Below are 7,674 nucleotides of genomic sequence, written 5' to 3' on the forward strand. Positions count from 1 at the left end.
CCCTAGGCTATAAATAGCCGCCCCCTACAACCACTAGCTGGTTGGCTGCTCCGAGAGAAACTGACACTTGTCATTTGAGAGCAACCCATCCTCTGAGGACTTTGAGCGAAAATCATCAAGTGAGGAAAAACTAGAAACCCAAACCCAAACACCTACAAACCCCAAGTGATTGAGCATCACTGAAGAGATTGATCCTGCATGGATCTGACGCTTGTTACCTTTGAAGATTGTGCTTCTTCCAGACGGTTAGGCGTCATGGTCTAGAGCATCCAAGAGGAATTGTGGATCGCTGAGTGACCAAGTTTGTGAAGGTTTGGAAGTCGCCCGAAGACTTACCACGAGTGATTGGGAGAGGTTTGTGTGACCTTAGCTCAAGGAGAATACGGTGAGGAATGGGTGTCCTGAGCTGCATGTTCAGGACTGGGTGTTCGGGACTGTGTGTCCTCGAGTTTAAATACTCAGCCGCTCCAACCAGACGTACAACTGAGACAGCAGTTGGAACTGGTCTACCAAATCATTGTCTTCACCAAGCTTACTGGTTCTATTCCCTCAACTCGTTCATTTCCTCATAACTGTGTTGTGTGTTTGTTCATATTTGTGTTTGAAGACTTTGACTGAAGACTTTCTCAATTTCTCCAGTTCAATTTCTTCAGTCTGATTGTCTTCATCCTGTGTTATCCTGTGCTTACGCTTCCTGTACTCTGTGCCTATCTTCATTTCATCATGATGACTATGCTTGTATTCTTTTATGCTTTCTTTTGAGTACTTATTCCACTGCTAGTAGTTCTTCGCTAAGGAATTTCCTCACCGGCAAATTCCTTAGTGAAGAATTTCATAAAAATCGCCTATTCACCCCCCTCTAGTTGATATAACACACTTTCAATTGGTATCAGAGCAAGGTACTCCCTTGTTCTGTGTGATTTTGGTTTAATCACCTGGAGTTTTAGTTATGTAGACCGCAGGTATGACGAAAGTGACATGCCCCATCTTCGACGGTCATGAGTATCCCAAGTGGAAGGCCATGATGAAGAAACGCCTCATGGCAATGAACAGCAAGCTGTGGACCGTCACTGAGATTGGTCTGACCGATCTATGCAAGATGGCAGAAGCTGATGACATTCGCAAGTACACTCATCTCAACCTCACGGCGAAGGATGTCATCTGCTCCAGTCTGTCACAAAATCAGTTCAGGAATATCATGCATCTCGATCATGCGAAGCTCATCTGGGACCGTCTCTCTGATGTCTATGAAGGTCACCGAACCTGTCATGATCCTTGGTTTGAGGACTTCAAGGAATCTCTCAAAGCAATGACATTCGAACCAGAATCATCATCTTCTGCATCATGCCTTATGGCAAAAGATGCTGAGGTAACTGAATGCTACCTATCCGAGTCCAGTGATGATGAATCTGGTGATGAATTTGGACCCAGCTATGTCAAACTTGCTTCCCTTGCCACTAAACAACAAAGAGCTTTGGAAAAAGTTTACTACATGCTAAATAAGAGCGATGATATGTTGGGTGAAGAAATGGATCAGTCAAAAGCTTTGGCTGAAAGTCTTCAGAGACTTCATACTAAGTATGACACCCTTCAAAGTCATCATAACACTCTCTTATCCGATCATGAGAAGCTTTCTTATGAATTTCTTCAAAGAAAGCAAGATCTTGAAAAGCTAAGAGCGAGTTATGAAGATCTTCAGAAGGAGCACGATTCATTACTTGCTCAACAAATCAACGCTTCTCAGGAAGAATTTGTTCCTCCATGTTTGAAATGCATTGAACGTGAATCTGCTAATTCTTCACCTGAATGTTCAAATGTTGCTAATGTTTCAAATTCTTCACATGCCTCTGCTATCACTAATTCCTCATCTGAGGACATTGCTAGTATCACTGACGATGCAGGGCTGAAGGAATTGTACATGACAGGCATGTACAAAAGCCTCAAAGGGCATCAGGCTCTTTGTGATGTGCTTAAAAAGAAGATCCTCAACAGGAACCCTAGGAAAGAGGGTATTGCCTTTGAGAGGAAACTTAATGCTGATGGTACATATTGGAAGCCTGAGCAGTACCCCAAAACTACATGGGTTGCTGCAAAGGGACCTCCAGTTGATCCATCTAACTTATCTGGATTTGCATGTGAATCTCCTTGTTCTGATGATGAGTCATTTGACTCCAGCTATAAACTATTCAAAAATCAGAATGGTGAAGTATTTGCTAGATATGTTGGCACTAACTACAGGAACGGCCCTCCTATGAAGAAAATCTGGGTTCCCAAAAGATGCCTTGAAAATCTTCAGGTGAATGTCATCATGACGCCACCTGTGAAGAATAGGAACCCCAGATCAAATTCTTCATATGGACCAAATTCTTCATATGGATCATATTCCTCAAAAGGATCAAAGTCCTCATATGAACATCATCGTGCTAACCCGTCTGTCTCGCAGGGAAGATCTAAGGATTATGGATATGTGCATTATTCTTCAAATCATTATGTCCGTAAGTCCTCGAAGAATTTCTCTGCATACTCTTATGCTTATTCTAACCCCTATTATTTGAAACGAAATGGACTGGCTTCTATGCTATCCTTCTCGTATGGAGCTCGCAGAATGATGAACTCTTTGCCACCCCTTCAGATGTGGGTGGTGAAGAAAAAGAACTAATCTCTTCTGCAGGGTTAGGTCTCCAGATGTACGTAATCGTCTGAAGAATTTGCTGGAGACCTGAGTATGCCTGATAGGACACATGCTAATCATGAAGAAATGAACTTTCATTTCTCACGTCCTCACACTGCTTTATCTGTTTTGTTGCTTGATGAAATTGATCTGATGAATTGATGTCATATTCTTCACTGATGAAGTATATGAGTTTGTAAGCTGCACTAATTCATCTGCAGGATGATCAACCCAAAGCCACTGAGTGGGTCCTCGATAGTGGATGCACAAATCACATGACTAGTGACAAGAATCTATTGATGGATGCTCCATTATCTCCATTGCATCTGAAGCATATCATCTTTGCTGACAAAGGCAAAAGTCAGGTATTGGGTCTAGGTAAGGTTGCGATCACAAAGGATCGACACATGGACAAAGTCATGCTTGTTGAGTCCTTAGGATACAACCTTATGTCTGTCTCAATGCTTTGTGATCTTGATATGGTTGTTGTCTTTGGCAAGTACCGTTGTGTTGTGATTATGGAAGCTGACAATTCCAAAGTCTTCGAAGGCTTTAGGAGAGGAAACCTGTATATTGTTGATTTCTCTACAGGACCACAACCAGCCGTGTGCCTACTTGCAAAAGCTTCAGAAGGCTGGCTCTGGCATCGACGACTTGGTCATGCAGGCATGAGGAATTTGCACACGCTTGCGAAGAAGAAGCATGTCATTGGCATCGAGAATGTCAAATTCCTCAAGGATCACCTGTGCGGAGCCTGTGAAGCTGGGAAGATGACAAAGGCCAAGCATCCAACAAAGACTATCATGACCACTACTCGCCCATTTGAATTGCTTCAGATGGATCTCTTCGGTCCTAATAATTATTCTGCTGTTTCAAATGAAGCATCTCAATATGGCTTTGTTATTGTTGATGATTACTCTCGTTATACATGGGTACACCTTGTTAATTATAAACATTAAGTGCAGGAAGTCTTCAAACGATTTTCCTCGAGGACTTCAACCAACTTTGGTGTGAAGATCAAGCACATCAGAAGTGACAATGGCACTGAGTTCAATAATTCTGGTCTCGATGACTATCTTGATGAACTTGGTATTACTCACGAGTTATCTGCTCCTTACACTCCTCAGCAGAATGGCGTCGTGGAGCGCAAGAACATGACTCTTGCTGAAATGGCTCGCACTATGCTTGATGAATACAAAACGCCTCGTCATTTCTGGACTGAGGCAATTGACACTGCGTGCCATATCATCAACATAGTATATCTTCACAAATTCTTCAAGAAGACTTCCTATGAACTCCTCACTGATAAGAAACCCAATATGAACCAGCACCTGAGGAAACTATCAAGTTCAAGGCTACTGAGGATGTCATTCCCTCTGAAGAATCCGCTGAAGAATTCATTCCAGAACATGAAGAACATCGAGCTAATGCACCTAAAGAAAATGCTGAAGAAAATGGTGCTGAAGAAAATGCTGATCAAATTCTTCAACGACAACCAGCTCATCCTCGCATTGCAAAAGAAGTGCAAGTTGAAAAGATCATCAATGACATCAAAGTGCCAGGTCCTCTCACACTCTCAAAAGCTTCACATTTATCTAACTTTTGTGGGCACTATGCTTTTGTCTCTATTATAGAGCTCACTAAGGTAGATGAAGCATTTCTGGAGCCTGAGTGGATTCAGGCCATGCAAGAAGAATTACATCAGTTCGAGCTCAACAATGTCTGGGAACTGGTCAAACGTCTAGATCCTCGCAAGCACAATATCATCAGCACAAAGTGGATCTACCGCAACAAGCAAGATGAAAATGGCCTTGTGGTGAGGAATAAGGCACGGCTTGTAGCTCAAGGCTGCACACAGGTTGAAGGAATTGATTTCAATGAAACTTTTGCACCTGTTGCTAGACTTGAAGCTATTCACATATTACTTGCTTATGCTAACCATCATAATATCACTTTATATCAAATGGATGTGAAAAGTGCATTCCTCAATGGTAAGCTTGAGGAAGAAGTATATGTTGCTCAACCCCCAGGTTTTGAAGATCCAAAGAATCCTGACAAAGTCTTCAGACCCAACAAGGCCCTCTATGGCCTTAAGCAGGCCCCACGGGCGTGGTATGATACCTTGAAGGAATTCCTCATGACGAAAGGCTTCAAACCCGGTTCACTCGACCCTACTCTTTTCACTAAATCTTATGATGGTGAATTGTTTGTGTGCCAAATATATGTTGATGATATTATCTTTGGCTGTACTGACCAACGTTATAGTGATGAATTTGCCTATATGATGAGTGAAGAATATCAAATGTCTATGATGGGAGAGTTGAAATTCTTCTTAGGTCTTCAAATTCGTCAACAACGCAATGGCATATTCATATCTTAGGAGAAATACCTCAAGGATGTACTGAGGAAATTCGGCATGCAAGACTGCAAAGGGGTCAAAATTCCTGTGCCCACAAATGGCCATCTGTGCATTGATGAAAATGGTATTGACTTCGATCATAAGGTATACCGCTCCATGATTGGTTCTTTATTGTACTTATGTGCATCTAGGCCAGATATAATGCTTAGTGTTTGCATGTGTGCCCAATTTCAAGCTACACCGAAGGAATCACACCATAAGGCTGTGAAGCATATTCTTCGATATCTAGCTCACACACCAACACTTGGATTATGGTACCCCAAGGGCTCGGCTTTTGATCTCACTGGATATTCTGACTATGACTATGCTGGTGATCGTGTGGACTGCAAGTCAACATCTGGTACATGTCATTTCCTCGAACGATCTTTGGTCTGTTGGTCCTCGAAGAAACAGAACTGCGTATCACTATCTACTGCTGAAGCTGAGTATATTGCCGCTGGTTCTTGCTGTGCTCAATTGCTATGGATGAAGCAAACTCTCAAGGACTACGGCGTCAACGTGAAGAATGTGCCTCTCTACTGTGACAATGAGAGTGCCATCAAGATTGCTCACAACCCAGTTCAGCACTCGAAGACAAAGCACATTCAGATTCGTCATCATTTTCTTCGTGATCATGTGTTGAAGGGCGACATTTCTATTGAGCATGTGAAGACTGAAGAACAGCTAGCCAATATCTTCACAAAGCCCTTGGATGAGAAGAGACTTAGCAAGTTGCGGTGTGAGCTAAATATCCTAGAATCTTCGGATGTTCTTTGAAAAGGACACTCATCCTAACACTTATGCAAAATTGATGACTTAGATGTGCAACACATGAAGAAACGTTTTTCTTCAATCAATGAAGAATAACACTCTTAGTGTGATGAAATTAACAAAGAATTTGATTCTCAGAACCCTACGATAATTGTACGCGGTGTCTGAAATCATCATTCTTATACGGTGGGTCACGCCACCACCAAAAGTTGAAATTCCTTAATTGTTCATATTCTTCAACTTTGCATTGTCTTCACTGCTTCCGTCGTTTTTCTTCATTGGCTATATATATATATATATATATATATATATATATATATGAGTTTATGTCCTCTACAACATTCACTTATTGTTAATTCTTCAAGTTGGTTTTTCTGCTAAGTGAATGTGATCGGACCCTTCCACTCTATGCTATACTCAACCCAATCTGTTCACAAATTCTTCATATGCGTTCTATTTGAAACTCGTTCAAAATCTTCACTGTGTCCTTGTCAGCTGAAGAAATTACGAATGGAACTTTAAAACCTATCTTATCTAAATTTTCGGCTTTGCCGCTCAAACCGTTCCGCATCCCACGATATACTTATCCACTCACCCACGATCTAACACGATCTCCACTTCTCACTACGTGGGTGACACATGTCATGCGAATGAGAAGGGTCAGGGGCATGTTCGTCCAATTTCTTCGGGCGAGTAGTTTTTCACCGTGGCTATAAATACCCCTCCTTCCCTTCCTCACTTCTTTTACTCTGCTCGACCTCTCTCTCCAGCTCGAGCTTCTCAAACCCTAGCGCCGCCGCTACTTCATCATTGCCGGTGAGGAAGACATTCACTGCCTCGACCTCGTCGCCGACATACTCGCACCGACCGCGGAAATCTTCACTCCGCCGCCGCCGTAGCCGTCTTCCTCCGCCGAGTTAGGGCGTGGAAGATCTACACAGACGAACTTCATCTCTCCACTTTACTGTTCGTCGTGTTCTTCGTCCAGGGTAATTAAAAGTTACTTTTACTGCCCTTGTTGATTCGAATGATTATCTTCAAAATCTTCAAAGGTGTTTTTCTTCATATCTTCACACACTAAACACCTCACAAGTCATCTGTTCTTGATACGTTTCTCTAGGCATCATTTTTTTTCAAGATTCCTCAATTGTGTGGATCTTCGATCTATACAACTCTGGAACCTAAGACAAAGAACGCTTAGTGAAATTCTTCAAGACTCATCTGGTCAAATTCCTCAAACTTGTTCTTTTTGAAAAACCCACTGAGAACGCATATGACCTCTCCAAATTCCTCGCAACTATACTCTGTTCACAGGTACATATGTCAGCTGCTGAATCACTAGGTTCTCATCAACTTAACTCATTTGCAGCGTTCCTCGAAGAAAAGTTGCATACTTCTTCAGAGAATTCAATTGTCCAAATTCCTCAAATGAAGAAAATGGCTGACGGTAAGAAGCCACAGAAGGGAGGAAAGAGGCCTGAGGTCAATAAAGCGTTTGAGATCCCTGATGAAATATATGCTGGGTACTGCACACCTACTGAGGAAACGAAGAATGAGCGCAAGGTGCGCATTCAGAAGATAGAGAGGAGATGGGCCAAAGAATGGAGGGAGTACAGATATGTCACTCCTAAGTATATGAAGAAATTCACACTCAATCCTCCATGCCCAAGACCTCCATTGGCACCTGGCCAAATCGCTAATCCCACCAGCTTCAAGCGCGGTGAGGACTATCCTAATGAATGGGCCAAGCGCCAAGCCAAGTTGGCTAAGCAAGCCAAAGAAGCAATGAGGAAATTCAATGAAGACTCTGCTGCTGCTGCTGCCTCTGCTGTCA

At 42.5% G+C, this 7,674-nt stretch overlaps 1 pseudogene; it reads left to right on the forward strand.

The window, feature by feature from the left end:
• The first annotated feature begins 964 nt into the window (after positions 1-964).
• LOC119273771 lies at positions 965-2,635 on the forward strand (annotated as a pseudogene).
• The last annotated feature ends 5,039 nt before the right edge of the window (positions 2,636-7,674 follow it).

The sequence above is a fragment of the Triticum dicoccoides genome, chromosome 3A (genome assembly GCF_002162155.2).
Source record: "Triticum dicoccoides isolate Atlit2015 ecotype Zavitan chromosome 3A, WEW_v2.0, whole genome shotgun sequence".
In the NCBI taxonomy this organism is placed as follows: Eukaryota; Viridiplantae; Streptophyta; class Magnoliopsida; order Poales; family Poaceae; genus Triticum; species Triticum dicoccoides.